Source organism: Ambystoma mexicanum, chromosome 6p, assembly GCF_040938575.1.
Source record: "Ambystoma mexicanum isolate Mex_15411 chromosome 6p, UKY_AmexF1_1, whole genome shotgun sequence".
Lineage (NCBI taxonomy): Eukaryota > Metazoa > Chordata > Amphibia > Caudata > Ambystomatidae > Ambystoma > Ambystoma mexicanum.
In genome coordinates this window covers 563,080,234-563,097,550 of record NC_090935.1, presented here as the reverse complement: position 1 = coordinate 563,097,550, position 17,317 = coordinate 563,080,234, and the positions used below count along the sequence as shown (strand labels likewise).

The 17,317-nt window shown below is 41.1% G+C and overlaps 1 long non-coding RNA gene across 1 annotated transcript in view; it reads left to right on the top strand.

Annotated features, from left to right (window-relative positions):
• Window positions 1–16,817, top strand: part of LOC138511601 (uncharacterized) — a 99,653-nt gene extending 82,836 nt beyond the window's left edge. The window contains exons 5-7 of the long non-coding RNA XR_011280638.1: window positions 13,656–13,814; window positions 13,982–15,767; window positions 16,540–16,817. This is a non-coding gene — a long non-coding RNA (uncharacterized lncRNA). The remainder of the gene's footprint in view (window positions 1–13,655; window positions 13,815–13,981; window positions 15,768–16,539) is intronic.
• Window positions 16,818–17,317: the final 500 nt, after the last annotated feature.

Sequence of the window (17,317 nt, the reverse complement as noted above, 5' to 3'; positions counted from 1 at the left end):
CACTAAAGCAACAATGCAAATACACTAACAATCCCAAATAATGGATTACCAAGATAATACAATTCGAAAATGAACGGAAAGTTTCAAACAGATTGCAGCAAAATGACATGTGAAAGTTGCATTTTTTCCATTCCCGTCTAAAATTAACCAAACAGTTTTTGATAAAAACAGATGAAATACACTGATTGGGAGTGCGGTTATAGCTATAGATCACAGGTACAACCAATATGGAAGTGAAATTAGGTCTCTAGCTGGTAAATTGGGTGAGTTATGCAAGATAGAGTGAGGTTCGTTTTTAGGAAAATAGAGCGGTGAAGAGAGGAAGCGGCTTTAAAATTGAAAGGCAAATGTCACCTAAACTAGATTTAATGGCTAAGAAAAGAGGAACGCCACCCATGAATCTCAAAAGTTACACTGCAGTTGTAACCCTTCATGCAGTGTACCCCTGTTCTTAATGGAAAATTCATTTATTTAGACACAATATAGCTAATGACTTAGGATCTATGCAAGACAGAAATGAAGAGAAACGTGGCGTTAACACTAGAAATCAAGGACAGGGTTGCAAGAATGATTGTGACAGTTTTAACAAGGTATCAGGATAAGGATAGGGTGACTTAGAGAGTGGGATAAGGACAAACACAAGATAGACTATGGATTTATGGTAGGGATGATACTTACAGTCCACTTTTAGTTTGGGATTTTGGACCGTCAAGGGTTCTGGTCACTACGCAGCAGGGCACCTGGCAAACAGCTGGGTAGTTCTGGTCACCGGATGGCACTGGACTGGAATTGCAATTCAGGTCACTGGATACTAAAGATCAAGTTGGATGGCAGGATGGCAGGATGCATGCAGTTAGTGGTACCAGGATGCTTCCCAAAAACACCACAGCTTTCCCCTATGGTTATTTGGGAATTTTAGTGGGATTTCAGAATTTAGGCCTTGCTGGAGCAGGATCAACAATGCTTGGGTTGCAATGTTTTGGCCTTGTAGTTGGGATCAGGAATCTGGATGGATGGAACAGGGCGCCGGCGCAGGAAAATCAGGAAGATTATGTGTGGGTGTGTATCTGGAGTCTTGTCATTAGACATTATACATAAGAGTCCCTGACATTATCACAGTATATGACTGGGGCAGGCTTAACTAAACCCACCTCTAACAACAAGATTGGACAAGGGTGATAGTCTCCGCCTCGCTCTCAGTTGTTTGAATTTCAAGAAAATGATGTCAGATTTATGGTGTGAGTTTTACAATGCCCAACAACCTCCCATAGTTAATTTATCTAAAATCCGATTTTACCACAAACATACATTTATACAATTGCAATCTCTTAGCAAATTATATACCCAGGTTACATATTTTGTGCAGCACATTGCAGTCCAATCCTCCAGTCCATGAGACCTTGTTTCGTCCTTCTACACGTTTTTCACGCTTTTCAATGAGATTTATATTACTCAAAATTCTAGAACTTTATACATGGGTGTGGATTATCATAAGGGATGTATGTACAAAAATCTGCCTTGGCAACATAAATGCTTTTCTCGTAATCTGCCATATTCTCCCAACTCTGTTCCCAAGGTGTCAATGAATTCTACCAAGTCTTAAAAGAAAGCCCATGAACTTATATTTAAAACTGCAAACTTTTTACATTTTTACTAATTCTTGCTGCAGAGATAAAAGTCTTTAAAGTTTATTTATAAAATAGTCTTTGGAACCAAAAGGCAGTCCATTGTCACTAGATCATTTTTGTTTTCCTTTTTTCCTTCCTCCAACTGAAACCAACTGTCATTTCCTTCAAGGCAAGGTGGGGGTTTGTCATCTTGATTGTCATCTTGATTGGAGGTTTTATTGCCCCTTCACACTTCCAACTTCCTTGCCCTGGGAGTCCCATTGTCAGTGGGTTTCTGTAGACTATATTCTTTCACACCCTGTAAGTTTCAGGGCTGACAACTGGATTAACAGTTTTTTTGAGAGCTAGCAAATTCAGTTTAAACTCTTTATCTTCTTATTTTGGGTCCTGACTTAAAACAAACCTGTGAAGGAAAATAACCCATGTATGTATTTTCACCAGCAACAAAGCCCCTTTAAATTGTTAAGGAAGCAGGCTTTCATTCAACAATTTATTTTTAAATAGGCCATTTTTTTCTTTATTCAGCTAAGCCCATTTTTACACATGTTGAAAACTGCTAGCATTTCTTTCTTTAAATTCGGTTTGGCAGCTCCCTCAGCTGCCCACACACTGTCTTTGCAGCTATAGTCATTTCCTTGAATGCAGAAGTTTTATCTGAAGCATAGATACATTGACACTGACCTGGCTCAGAGATTTAAAGCCTCTTTGAACTGCTGAGCCTGGATACTTTTGGAAAGAAATAAATGTGTGTTCCTGTGCGAGTGAAAGTGAAGTTGCTTATTGATTTCTCTCAGAGTTGGTTTGACTGGGCCTGTCACTCAGGAATTATGCCTGGTTTTGGTGAAGCACAGTGAAATATCTCGGGCTTGACAGGGCCATTTTAATCACAGTGGTTTCAGAATGAATAGATGGACTTATCGTCAAAGTAGCATTTTTAAAGGGTGAAAATGTTTCATTTTGTGGGGGAATTTTGGCTTTTCAGCAAAGCAGTGCTGCCTTTTCACTTGATTCCATTTATGTGTTTCAGAACACACTGGCATACTTTTTCAATGTGTCCCCTTGTTCCATCTTGCCTGAAGTGTGCTAGGCAGGATGGTGCAGCCATCTTTTTGTTGATGCAGAAACACAGTTTTGAGGTCCTGCTGTGCACATGAGCCAGTGCAGCCAATTTGCTGTTTCTTGCAGACAGCAGCTTGGTGATGTGACGAAATACTGTTGAGTGGGTCAATATATCCCACACACCTTCCCATAAATTGTAAACTAATGATGCGATTGTGTAAGCACTATATTGAACCGTCTTTGGCATTCACCATAGTAGTCAGGGGCGGCAGCTATCAGATGGAACATGAGGGCAATTAAGGCATTCATGGATATATGGGCTAACGAGCTAGTACAGATGGAAGAACTAGGTGTTCAACTAATACCCTGGAATTACAATGATGAGCTGCAAACATGCATTAAACTGCTCTCAATGAAGGGACAATTGCAGGGAAATGTTTCCCACCTAAATCCCTTCGATATTAGAGTTAGGAAAGCTAAAATAGCTAAGCGAGCAACTATTAGATTATGTAGTGATACATCTACCTCATATAAAACATACTGCGAAGAGAAGAGGAATATTGTGACATGATACAAATGGGTACTGAACTTAATTCGGAGGGAAACTGAAATTAAGAGAAACCAGAAGATGGTAGCTACACTGGTCAGAAAGGATGCAGGAAAGTTCTGGTCCATGATGGAGGGAGTAACAAAAAAGGATACTACTACAACAGAATAGTGCCAAATCCTGGTGCAAGTTTGGGAACCATATCTAAAGGGGAAATATGCGATACCTGAAATTGAACCTTTAACTGATCTAAAGAGTAAGGGCCATCTACAGATGTAATATACCCTTGGGACTGCAGGGATGTTGTCTGGGCAATTGGTAGAGCGAAGCCCTATAGAGCCCCAAGTACAGACAATATCCCCCCCTGTCATTATAAAAGAAAACAAGAAAATATGGGCCTCCCCATTGTGGGAATTGTTCCAAAACGTTTATTACTCACGTGTGATTCCAGAGACGTGGAAACAATCTTTAATTGTTCTATTTCATAAAAGAGGAGACAAATTAAATCCAGTAAATTTCAAACCCATAGCACTATTAGATTTGTCAAGCAGCATTTGTGGTACATTGTTATTGAGGGACCTTAAAATGGAGATCGCTAAACACAAACTCCTATTCGATTGCCAAATTGGTTTCCGAGCGGGGATGGGCACCTTTACTTTAGCCCACATGAGAGCAGTGCTTAAGAAGAAAACCTTAAGTACTGTATACATGGCCTCAATCGACATGACCAGCGTGTTTGCCACAGTTAGTCGTGGTCGATTGTGACAAAAGCTTCAGTGGGCAGAGGTTCCCACTAGTTTGGTGAAACTACTGTCTCTGCTGCATACGGACACATCAGTAAGAGTGAGGCTGGACAGGGGGGGGGTCAATAACCGCTCCTGTTAGGACCCACGTAGGGCTAAGACAGGGATGTGTGGTAGCCCCTACAACATGTACACAGCAGACATAGCAAAGGTTTGTGAAGGGGACCGTACTAATTCAGTCAGTTTGGGTATGGTAACACTTGACTGGATAGTTTTTGCCAATCGTGTAGTGCTGTTTGATCTTACCCCACTTGGGCTTCAGCGTAAACTATCGCTGTTCCACACATATGCGGCGGAAAAAACAACCTCAAAGTAAATGGAACGAAATCGAGAGTCTGTGGGTTTTCAATGAAAAGAAGTCCAAAAATGATGGCATGGCGGTTGGGAGATGAGCCACTGGAACGAGTATCTACTTGGACCTATTTGGGATACGAAGTATTAAACTCCACCTCCAAACTATGAGGGATAAACGATCTAAACTCCAAATATGGTCCTCTACTCACAAAAATGAGGCAGGTATATGCCCAGCTATGTACCTTCTCGTTGACTCCTCTGGTTCAGTTTTACCTGATGCAAGTGGAGCTGACGATTCTGTATAGGCTGGACATTAATCTGAATGACTTAGGGGCAAATTTAAACATGATCTGAGGTAAGCTTTGGAAAGAGACATTAAGGCTAGCAAAATCTGTCCCAAACTCAGTAATACGGCACAAGTTTGGACTAGTCTCTTTAGCCTCTAGGGCCACTTGGAGGAAACTGAAGAGATATGCTAAACTACTCAACCCTGCGATCCATTCATTATATGAAAAATGGGGTGAAGCTCAAATACGTACTTCAGGAGCATCAATAACTAATCTGAAAGAACAGATGAACAACATATTGATGGAAATAGGATCATATAGAGATGAACTTACTGCTAATCAAGCGAGAGTAAAACAAAAGCTGTTCCACTATGACTGGGGGAAAACATCAGAGGAGTTGGCAACGTATGTCCTCCGCAAGGAATATGCTAAACTGGTCTACAAGAGGGAACAGGTCTCAAGGTATATACTCATTTTCCCATGTCCAAAAAGGAGGCTATTATACCTCTGCTTTCGATGAAATCAATTAACGACAATGGAGAGTGGGTATATGGAATGGTGGGAGAGAGAATTTAAGTTGTAGGCTGTGTGGTTTGGCAGAAATGAAAGAAACTACAAAACATCTGTTTATGGGTTCCATTTATATAAGGGAAGATCACAAGATATGCCTAGACATGTCATATGAAAATGAGGCATGGAGGGGCAGTTTGATTGGTGGACAAGCGCAGAGTCTTATCTTGGCACTATCAGATCTTCTATATAAAAATCGCAGGTGAAGAAGTAAAAATAGAAAGGTACACCTGAGGTAGAATTTGCAGCAACCATAATAAGTTTTAGCATGGATCAGCAGGTGTCCTTGTTGTTTTCTCTTGTTCCTTTTATATGTGTATTATTTATTTTAATTTGTTTTACCTGTGTAAGATAAAATGTGAGAATATTTTGTTTCTTTCTTTAAATTATTGTAAGCTTTGTGAAAGATTCTTATCTGTTTACAAATGGGAGTCAAAACATAATAAAGATTTTAAAAAACTAAAAAAACACTACTCATCCCTGCACTCCTGTAGAGCAGTAGTCATTTTGTCACACTATGATTGATGTGTGTGCTTGAATGTGTGGTGTAAAGGCATTATGAAGCAAGACACAGACAACAGATTCAAAGGTCAAATAAAAATGATTTATTAACTTAAATGTCAGGATGGTTGAAGGCCTAACTTGCCCTATGCTAAGGTGGTATTTCCCTACCTAAAGAAACTAAGGATAGTCTGAGTCAGTAAGTTCAACTTAAAAGGCTGTCTGTGTCCAAAACCTATACTTGCCCTCACAACTAAAGCTAAACAATGTGTAGGGATGTCAGCATCAAAGGAAGTAGTGTTCCAAATAAAGTTATGCGCTTCTTCCAGCTTTGAGCATACTTTCCAGCCTCACTTGCCAAAGTTCAAGACAGTTCCACAAAGTCTCAAAAGGAAACTCGGGTTCCATTCCCCAAGAAAACAACACAGTTCAAAAAGACACCAGCTTGCACAGCTTACCAACGTGTACTGAAGGTCAGTCTCTCAATATTCAAAACCAGTTTCAGGTCAACTTTATACTCCTTCTGGTTATTGATAGTTCATGCAGTTTGTATTCTTCAGCTTCACTTCAGCAATCTCTTTCAGGCACTTATAATAACTTTCTGTATATTTTATTGGCTTTCACAGATAGAGTATACTCGGAATAGGCACAGTTGTTGGACCAAACGATCCACCCATTACAAGTCACGCAACCGATCACCCTAGGCTTGCTTTCCCACACAGGTTCCTCTGTAGCTGCACTTGTGTTCTGGTTTACACTCACTTGGCTCTCTTTTCCAGCCTTTTGGCTTTGCCACAACGTGTTTCACTCTTTGCCAGTCTTCGAACTTTACCAGCATGAGTTTAGTTATACAGTTGACTTTATGGTGCTCTTTTGCCTTCATCACCTAGCTCTCACACTCCTTAGCAATGTTCCATACTTGCTTTATATTGCATTTCATCAGATTTACTCTTAACTTGCAATATATGATATTCGCTCGTCACATCAACTGGTCGTTTGCGCATTGGTTTATCAAAAGCTTTTATATACCCATCAAAAGCTTTCATTTAGTTCGGTATTCAATATTTTCCAGTTCTTATTTGCTCACACTTTGCAGTAATCATCAAAAATAATTTACTTTGGTTCACCGTATCTTGCACTTTAGTTCTTGTTCATTCAGCATTCCCCTTTGCCACATAAAAATGTCGGAAGTGCCCTGGTTCGAGTGATCCCTTTTCGTCCCGGTCTTCGAGGTCTCCTCCGGACGGCTGTCACCTCCTACTCCGCTCTGCGTACTCGTCCTTGTTGGACGGCGAGCCCTGCTCACATTTCGCTACTCTCTCTCTCTGTGGGTTGCCGGCAGCTCACGTCCCGTGGACGCTGCTGGTGACTTACAACTATCGGATTTCTTCTCCGGCCCCCAGCTCCATCTGCAGGTCCTGGCCAGTGAACCTCCCAATACTGTGGCATTCGCAAGGCCCTTCCTGGCCCCAGCACCACAGTTTGTTCCAGTTCTGGCCGGCATCCTAGTTTTCAGATAGGACCACCCTCGGCTGCCTCATGCTCCGCAGGATTTCTCCCTCTGCAGGCCTCACTGCTGCTCTCTCCCTGTTCTCTCCAACTCCACCTTTTATACACCTGTAACCTTTTAACAGGTTGCAGGTGTGAGTCTTCAGGCTCAATTTGGTGGAGCTTTCTGGACATGCCTCTTTTTCATCCCAGTACAATAGTGAAATGAATGAAAGGAATTGAGGGGCGAGGGCTTACAACAGCCTATAAAGGCAGGGGCAGTGTGATGTTGGTTCTCATTTTGAATAAGTGAGATACCATGTCTCCCCTGTGGATTTCCTCTCCCCAATCCCCAAAGACCATGCACCCAGGTGATCCTCCCTCGCATCCCCACCCCCAGGGTCAGGATCCAAAAGCGATGGCCTTTTCCCCTGGGCACCTGAGAAGAGGATCCAAGGGGAGTAGGTGTGAGGATACCCTCAGGTTTCTCACAGTGGATGCAAATATGGTTTGTGTGTTTTATAGCTAATTATCAGTAATGTTTCATTTTTTTGTACCTTCTTCCAAATGCAAGTGAAACGGCATCAACCTGCTGGGTCACCACTTAGGGGTTGGCCAATGGTTTTTCGATGTAGACCCTACAAAGTAAAGTGAGGGGTTTCAGAGGGTTATGCAGGGTTGCTTAGAGGGTGATTCTAGTGAAATCTACTGGAGGCTTTACACTTGTTAGTGTGGTACAAAGTAGAACAAGGAGGGTGGCACCTTTCCAATGATGGGGATTTAAAGGTTGTTCTTCAGTGGTCCTATGAATTCCCATGTGCGCATTTGGTTAAGACATTTTCATTGCATCAGTAGTTGGTTTAGCTGATGCATATCTGCAATATTTGTTGAATAAAATTGTTTTTTATCGCTCCATATTCAGCTCAAGTGGTTTCTAAAAGGAAGTTAAGTCCACTTCGGAATTAAGCAGGCAAAAAGATTTTAGTTTGGCAGTGTTGCGCCACCTAGGTTTTGGTTTAGGTTTTTTGTTTCGAGGTGATGCCCTGACAGGTCGAGTTACCCTTCAGTCTCTAATTTGGGTATTATAAATGGGAGGGTGAAATATAAGAAAGTGATAAGCTGACATAGGTTATGACCTAGGTAGCTGAATTGTTTGTTAGTAGTACTTGTGGTTGCAAACAGGTTTGTCAGATGGACCACTTTTCTCCATTGACATCAATATCTATGTTTAATTTCATACCAGAACAACTTGTCTATCACTGACAATAATAAATAACAATTTGCCATTTATATAGCGCTACGAAACCCTCAGGTATCTGAGGGCTGCTTATTATTACCCACCGTGTGTGGTGCTCATTTATCGACCTCGGAAGAATGAAAGGCTGAGGTTGGCCTCGCCAGGATTCGAACCTGCGTCGGCAGGCTCAGCACAGATGTCAAAGCGAGGCTCTACTCGCTGTGCCACTTGACCTCACGCATCGTCCCATCCCCTTTCAGATAATGGAATGTATTCCAAGTGAACTATTCATATTGCTGCTTTCCCTGCTGGTCAATATTTTTCTTGTGTTTTTTTTTCATTTTGTTGATTTATTTAAAATATATAGGCATGTGACTTCTTGGTAATAACCGCACAGTCACTGTCATGGAACAGATTTCTGCTGATTTCATATGAAACATGAGATGGTGTCATTTCGCTGCAGCAGCAGTGCTATATCCCTATAGTGACACCTGGTATAACTGCTAGTTATGCAACAGCTCTCTGATGTTGATCAATGAATGAGAAGGGACTAATACTCGTGCCACCTATCTTAGAGATCTCAACTTCTTCTCTGCTTTTGTAGCCCATCCAGTTTTTATTTTATTTTTATTTCGAACTCTGACACGTGTGGTTTTGCTTCTCCCCATTATAAAAACAGTCGTACAACTTCCAGAATGTAAAGAAGAAAACATGACTGGTAGGCTCCATCTGACCTAGTTGTAGGCTCTGTTCCTCAGGCCCAGAACTCGTACTCGTTTCATGAAAGGGGATATATGTTCACTGCACCTCCCAGTCATGTGACATGATAAAGTATAAAGATAAACCATACAGTAGAAAAATCAAATTCCATTGTGCTAAGTGTGTTTACTTTGCCACTGTGCAGTAGCAAAGTCATCCCAGGAAATACAAGTTATCAAGGTAGGACTTTTCCACTAGTCTCAAGAGGAAATAAAAAATGGACAACGATAGTCATAGCTCCTCAGTGATGGATGACTGGCATCTGGGATCCCAGAGTCACACATTCCCCCCTTTGTTAGTGGGAGCTCTCTAACTAGGAACGGTAGGATGTCTTTGTGAACATTTCAATAGTTGCGTTTAAGTAAAGATCTAGTTCTTTTACCAGTCCTGTGACAATTCAAACTGTCAAATTATTTCAGAGCCAGTCCCACTTAATATTTGTCAAGAGACAATGTTACTTTTTCAGTAGTTTGATTCCTCAATGCACTTTCTCTTCTCATGCTTTCAACTATATGTTTAACTGCCAGAGGTCGTAGAAAGGCAATATTCACATTGTTCTGCAACATTCATTTTCTTTGGACAAGCACCAATAAACAGTGTTTTGTAATAAATGTGATTGTTTGCATGTCGGTTGGTCAGATGCCAAAGCATTTACATAAAATAGCATTTGTTCATGTTTAGATTGCACCAAGAATGCAGAGAGAAGGGATGGTAGACGGGGGAAAAGGAGTGAGGAGGTGGAGGGGGTTGTAAATAGGGAGCACTATGAGGGAAAGGGCCCCTATCATGTACCCAAGCAGACTAGGCATGTCCTGAATCTGGTTTGGTCTTACATACAGGACTCCATCAGGATTTTTGGCAGATTTACCGCCAGCTTAATTATCAAGCAGTAAATCCCCAAATTTTTTGATTTTTGGATGTAAAGTGCTGGATTCATTTGCAGTTTTCTGCTCCATTTCACCTCCAAAGTTGTAATTTGGTGGTGCAGAAAAAAAACAGCAATAATTCCGTTAATGCCCAAAAAAGTGGCGGTAATGGAATTACCATGTGTATTTTACCACAATGCTAACTTGTAATGAGGCTTAATGGTGCATTGCTAGACTCACTCCAGCCCAGCCCCTTCGACCCTCAAAAAGTGTCAGCCCTAAAAGTTTCCCAGAGACCTGTGAGGGCCTCTGCCTCAAAACAAAACCAGCCATTGAAAAATACCCCCCTGGGCTCCACTAGTCAAAGGCCTAATATATGATTGGTTGTGCATCCTCCTTATCAGAATTTTAGAGGCACAGGCCTAATATGTGGATGTTTGTGTCACCACTGGTGTTGCAAAGGGATAGGCGTGACCCACCGAGTTTTAACTGGACTTCGCCTAGCAAGGATGACAGTATCCCATTTCCTCCTGCCTTCCTGAGAGCAATCTAACAGTGGGCTGTTTGTTTGTTTTCATTTTTCTTTCTTTCCCTTCTCTTCAGTTCCACCGGCCCCTTCCCCACTTCACACAGTGCACCAAACCTTAAGGACTGCAATGTGGGGGAGGAAGGGTAAACATCTAATGCATGCCTCTCAGAGCAAACAACAAATCAGCCACATAGACAGGCATAGGCAAGTAATCCCAGGAGAGGCTATTGAAATTGTAATGTTTTTCAAAGGCTTTATTCCATCCCTGCTTGAGGAACTGCTAAACACCATAAAAGCATGCAAATAAATGCCATTGTGAGCCTAAATAAGATATCAACATTTTGATTTCTTTTGGATCAACACTATTATATATTATAAACACACCAATATTCTTCCATGCTCAGGATTAAGCTGGTGATGCAGCAAATCCCTGGGTGCACAAGCCAGAGAGAACGACAACATCTGTTGTAATGAAATAAAGGTGAAATTCTCTGGAACATTGCCACGGCTCGATACCCACTGAATTCCATGGAGGCATGGTACAATTTGTGCAATGTCAAATAATAAAGTTGCTGGTGATTTCGAAAGGGGAACTGAGAGGGATAGTAACTAACATGGTTACTTCCCTTTGCCTGTGCGCCATCTTGGTTTCGTTGTGTGACTTGTGTGATGAATTGCAGATATTTACCCCTTCTCCCCTAAGGGGAGACTCCCCGTGTGAGGCAAGGGAGGTTATCCCACTCTGCAAGACCCCGAGTAGGGGTCGAGGCAAGTGGAAACTCACTGGAAGAAACTCCCCCTTTGGGGACAAGGTCTCCCATTCCTGTGAGGAACTCCATAAGACAACTGCCCTATCTGCATATATGAGACTGTCTTCTATGATGAATACTATGGCTACTATGCTGAAGGCAATGTAAAAAGAAATCCATGTGGAGAAAATAAGAAAAATGTCTCTTTAAACAGAGATGTGTATTTAACTGTAATGAGTCAGAGAAGAAGGAGAGAAGGAGAGTGCTATGCACAGGGGAAGCCCCCTGACCTCATCAAGCCTTTGTTTACTCACTTGTGCAAAAGTGCAAGGCAAAAGGCGGCATACATGCGTGTACACCACCGTTTGCCTTGCACATTTTCACTCCGCTGGGTAAATGACACAAAATTGGCAGCGGGACCTGGCTACACCTGAGTGGAGATGTACCGGGTCCCCACTGTAAAATTACAATTAGGAGCAACATGAGCTCCTTTATCGCCAGTAGACTGGAATACTGTAATGCCTTCTTCCTGGGCTTACTTGTGTCCATCTTTCTCAGGCTTCAGGGAATACATAATGACACTGACAGGCTAGGCTGCCAGTCATACTAAGAAAAATGGACCATATCTCCCTTGAAATTGGCTCTATGGGCCTTATGACAAGTATGGCTGAACTGGTGCCAGTGGTAATTTTGCTGTATATGATTAAAGTTACCTCCACCATACTGCCTTTTAACTGGAGGCAAACCTTCCAGATTCTGCTGTGATGTTATCCCATATTATGGTGTCCAACAGGACTCCATCTGGTTTTGGAGAAAATACGATCAGTGGCAGCTCTGCTGGTGGCAATTCCTCGCATTCTTTGGGTAAAGCGGAGAAAAATCTCCATCCAACTGCTGAAGGCTTTCCCTCCACTTTCCCTCCAAACATGTAATATGACAGAGTGGTAAAGGTGAGAGTAAATGTGTTATGGTCACTTTTGTTTTTTTTACAGCACTACAATACCAATAAAGAGTCCCTATGTCTTTTTTTAAGCACCTGCATTGCCAACGCAGTTTGTTTTTGGCATCATGAATCCACTGCTATTTGCCCAGCAGGCCAAATAAGTAACTTTGTTCACGATTGGCAAATCCCCTAGTAGTGCCTAAATTCTACCTCTCCTGTCTATTGTCGAATTCCCCAACCATGCACAGTTTCTCCAATATGCTGCATTTTAGGAAAGCTACAGTCTCGCTCTAAAGCGATACCTCTATTAGGTGTTGGTTGCTCATAGGTTAGCACAGGATGCCATTAATAGTGACAGTATGCACGCTATAATTAAGCAATAAGCCCTGAGCCACGGGGGCATTACTGTGTCAGGTAAAGCACAGGGGCCCATAGTTACAGGCCCAAGCAGAAGTGTTCCCAGGGCATCCACCCCCGAAATGGACCAAAAAGAAGGTAAGTAGTGTTGGCAGGGTGGGTAGGGAATTGTTTAGATGGTGTGGGGGAGGGAAAACACCTTGATCCCCGGTGGGGGAAGATGGCAGCCTCCAGCCGCGTGGTGGCTCGGAGCGGGATTACCCCATTCCGCTGGGGACATGAAAGAACTTAGTGAGGAGAGGGATTCCAGGGATTTGAGGTCAGGTAAAGCCCCGACGAGGGCCAAGCAGATTGATTGTTACATTCTGAGTGACACTCGGCGGGTACTAATTAGAAACAGAAATCTGAATTATGGGGCAGCGCTAACAGCCCTATAGTTAAATTAAAACCGGTCATCCATAGAAAATGTGAAATATCTATGGCTAATAACTTTTGAGGCGTATGACGGTTCTAATATGGGACCTGGAAAACCTGAACATTTCGTGAAAATCCGTGTGACGGTTCAAAAAATATAAAGTGTCAAAAAAAGGATGTGTTTTTCACTTTCCCATTGATTCTCCCACATGGTAAATGTTCAATTTTTACTCAAGCGCACAGCCCAAACCACTGGACGGATTTGCAACAAATAAGAAACAAGCTGGGAACAAAGTGCTCTTTGGAAATCCTTTATTGGTTTGGCATAAATCTATCCTGTCGTTTTAGAAAAAAATTTTTGCCATAAATTGGTATGCCCCTGTACTCCCGAACAGCAAACACAATGTATACTTCAAACCTATAATATATGGAGATGTGGCAGTCACTGTGATTGCTAGTTACGGTAAGAGAAGTATTAAAGTTAATTTAGGAAGCAAGGAATTTTATATGATAAAAATTACAGGGATTGCTTCCTTAATTAACTTAGAATGTGTGGGATTTGCGCAAAATGGGGTGTTTTTGTGGTGTAAAATGTGTTAAATAAGTTTTTTTTTGCTTTATTAGGTGAAAATAAAGTGTCTCACTGAGACGCGTTGGTAGCTGCATCGTATTTACAGTGAGCTTTGTTTTGACTGGAGGAGTAGACCACGTCATTTCTTTTGCTGAGATTGCGTTGGGAGTTCTTGATTCAGCGCAAACAGGAAAATAAAAGAGTAAAGCAAAGTAAGTGCTAACTGAGGTGAAGTATGTTTTTAAATTAATTTAGGAATAAAGCTACATTTTTATAAAAATGCACGGTTTGATTACTAAATTAAATTAATACATATGGGGAGGTAGAGTGTGTTTTTTTGTGGTTTGGGCTTTATTTTTAAAGTATTTCTCTTTTTTAGGGTTCAATATTGTTAAAGAAAAGCATGTCACCTAGACGCGATTGGAGCCATGTCATCTATATATTGTGCTTTGTTTTGGTTGGATAAGGTTTTCAAGTGATCTAAATCAGTGTATTCCTTGGCAAGTTTCTCGAAGTCAATGTTTGTACAGAATTTGAAAAAGCTGATTTTAGGACTGTTTAATGTTTGATTTAGTTAAAGGGAGTATGTGAGTGGTATAAAGGAGGTAGGTCAGTGGTGTCAGTTTTGGGAAAGGCGCAGTGTGCACACAGATAAATGTGCACTATTTAACATAATTTCTCAATTCGTAAAGTACTGGGGCGAGTAAAAGGGAAAACAAGTCAGAGGAATGAATGGCTATTAGTTTCGTATTCATGACGAGTTCTACAAGTAAAGATAAGAAAAAGGAAAGGCTCAATTTTTCATTTTGTGGGAAGGGTGCTGATCAAAAAAGAATAATATCTTGTGCTTATAAAAAATGTTGATTTTCGATTCAGAGAATTGATTGTATATTAGAAGTTGATAGAGTTGTGATATATTTCCTATCTTTACATTCAATACGTTGTTGGCTCTTAAAAGAGCCTTTGAGTTTTCAGTGTCTTTATAAATACCACTCTGAGAAACAATAACCAGGAGTAGCTTTCAGATGATCATTTGTACTGCCATGTATAAGTGATGTGATTACCTCACAATCGTCTTTAATTAAATGAGATATCATTTTTTATCCTCCCAGAGGAATAAAAATATCTGGAAAAGAGAGGAAAATCTGACCACATGTTGCGCATGAGGCAATTGTTCCTGAATATTGTCTGAGCTGCGGGTAAAGAAAAACAACCATTACACACAGTGACATTTCTTTTGACTGTCATCATTCCCTACTGTGCTTCCTGCTGTACTGGTAGGAGCACTGTTGGTTTCTGGTTCATGTAGGTCTTTATATGAAATGAAGGTCTCATTGCCATCATCTCCCATCTTCTACAATAATGTGTGTAATGTCACGGAAGGAAGGCAGTTCAGGTTATGAGAGAAGAGTGTCCCCATTTTAATTGGTCCAAAGAGTCGAAACTCACAAAATGAAATGGGGCCTTATTATGAGTTTGCCGTTCTGGAAACAAGGGTGCCGGTAAACTCTCCGGCACCCTTGTTTCCGGATCGACAAACTACGTGTTTGCCTGCCAGAGCCGCTGCGCCCAAAAGGTCTGACCCTGCTGGGTGCAGCGGTCACAGTAGGCCGACTCTTCATGGAATCGCCAGCACCGGTAACAACGGTGCCAGCGCTTCAATGGACCCATTCCCATGGACTCCATAGGAATGGGAACTAACATTTTACTGGCACCTAGCTCCCGGTCCACCGGGACTTCTAATGTCCCGGTGGCATTGGGAGGCTAGGTGCTGGTAAAATGTTATGGGTCCGATGGCATCCCACTGGTAGCACCGGCAGGGTTAACACCAGACTCGTAATGTGGCCCAATCTCTTATTGGTTCAATAGCTGAAGAGCAGCTAAGGTACTTGATGTTCTATTAGCTACTTGTCACTCTGTAGAAACCGTAGGATGCCAATCAGAAATTAAATAGAGAGAATTCCATTGTGTTTGTTATGGTAATGTGTTTCAGTTTTTCATTCTAAGAAGAGAGGGGAAAGAGAGTTTTGGTGTTGTGTGGGGAGTGTACAAATTGATAGCTACCAGGAGTGGTTAGAGGAAAGATTTCCCACAGAGGAGAAAATACAGGAGGAGGATGCAGAGGTGCTGCCACCAGGAGGAAGTTTCGGGGTGTTCTGGATTATGTGAGTTTATTTTTTATGTTCATATACATTTTATTAAACAATATTAAATGTCAGTTACAGCGATCGTTGTGGTTTTAGGTATGCCTTAAGGTGGAAAAGAAGTTAATATTGAAAGTGAAATATGTGAGTGAGGTAATTATATTTAATGATGTGTTTCACTGTAATTTAGGTTCAGGCTGTAGGTAAGTGTTAGCTTGAGTTCCATAGATAGGGACAAACTTGTCACCGTGATAATAGCAGTGAATACTTCTGGGAAGCAGAGTTATTGGGTCTGGTAATGTCACAGGGCTAATGTTGAAGCACTAGCCTCATTTGGTTCTGTAATTTGGCATCAGATCTTCTATGAAATAACCAATAAAGGTCAGAAATAGAGATCATTGTTGTTTCAGCATGTAAAGAAGATAGTATTGAAAGTGAAATATGTAAGTGAAGTACTTATATTTTTTGATGGGTTTTTTCACTGTAGCTTAGGTTGAGTCCATAGGTAAGTGTTAGCATGAATGCCATGGAAAAGGAGAAATATGCTAGGGTGCCAATAGGAATAAATTCCTCTGGGTCTAAAAGTTGGCGTTAGTTTCTGCGTGACCAAATGATGCTTTGTCTCTCGAGGGTTATTGATTAAGTGTAGGTTTATGCTTAATAAGTCATGGAACTCCTAAGTGTTATGTGGTCTACTAGCTAGGTTAGTAATTTGTTTTCTATTAGTAAAAGTACTTTGAATTCAATTATGTCTTTAATTGTTTTATAATATTTTCACATTTTTATTTAACAGATGAAGAAGTCATTCAAGTGAGGAAGATGATTTTTCAGCAGCCATTTGAGGACGTGGTAAAGGACGAAATGAAGGAATCTTTAGGAGAAATTAAGGAGTTTTTAAAGACTATTCAAGTTGAAATGCAGATTATCATAACGGATATCGTGGAGTATAGGAGGAAACTGGACAGTGTAATTGGGGGCAGTACGGATAATGATGGCAACTTCTCTTCTGAAGTAACGAAAGCACAAACAAAATCTACTTTCCCTTCCAAATAAATATTTGTTTTAAATCTTTGTTTTGCTTATTGTTATTACTTTTAAAATTGTTAGTGTTGTAGGTGTTGTTGATGGAAGAGGTTGTAATAGGTAAGTGACTGAGGAGTTGTGCATGAAATAATGGTCAGTCCCTGCATCTTGGCCATATTAGTTAAGTGTTTTGCATGAATGAATGGGACGCTGTTAGCCTGTGACCGATTTATTCAAACAAAAAAGAATGCTATCAGCATCCTATGTTAAAAGGTCAGGGTGCCAATATGTATAATATATTTGATTGTAGGCTGCACTGGTTGATAACAGGAGCAGTGCCAATTGGTAAGCTCTTTCCATTGCTTGGGCCTATAACTTTGGTCTTGGGGTGTTAATGACTAATGCAGTGTACTGTGTCATGTTTTACATCATAATTAGTATATAGGTGAGGAGATGTATAAGTATCAGTAAACAGTGTTCTTTGTCTTAATCTAAAGTATTGAGTCAATGAAGGTGTAGAACACACATTTTATTCGGAAAAGCATCTC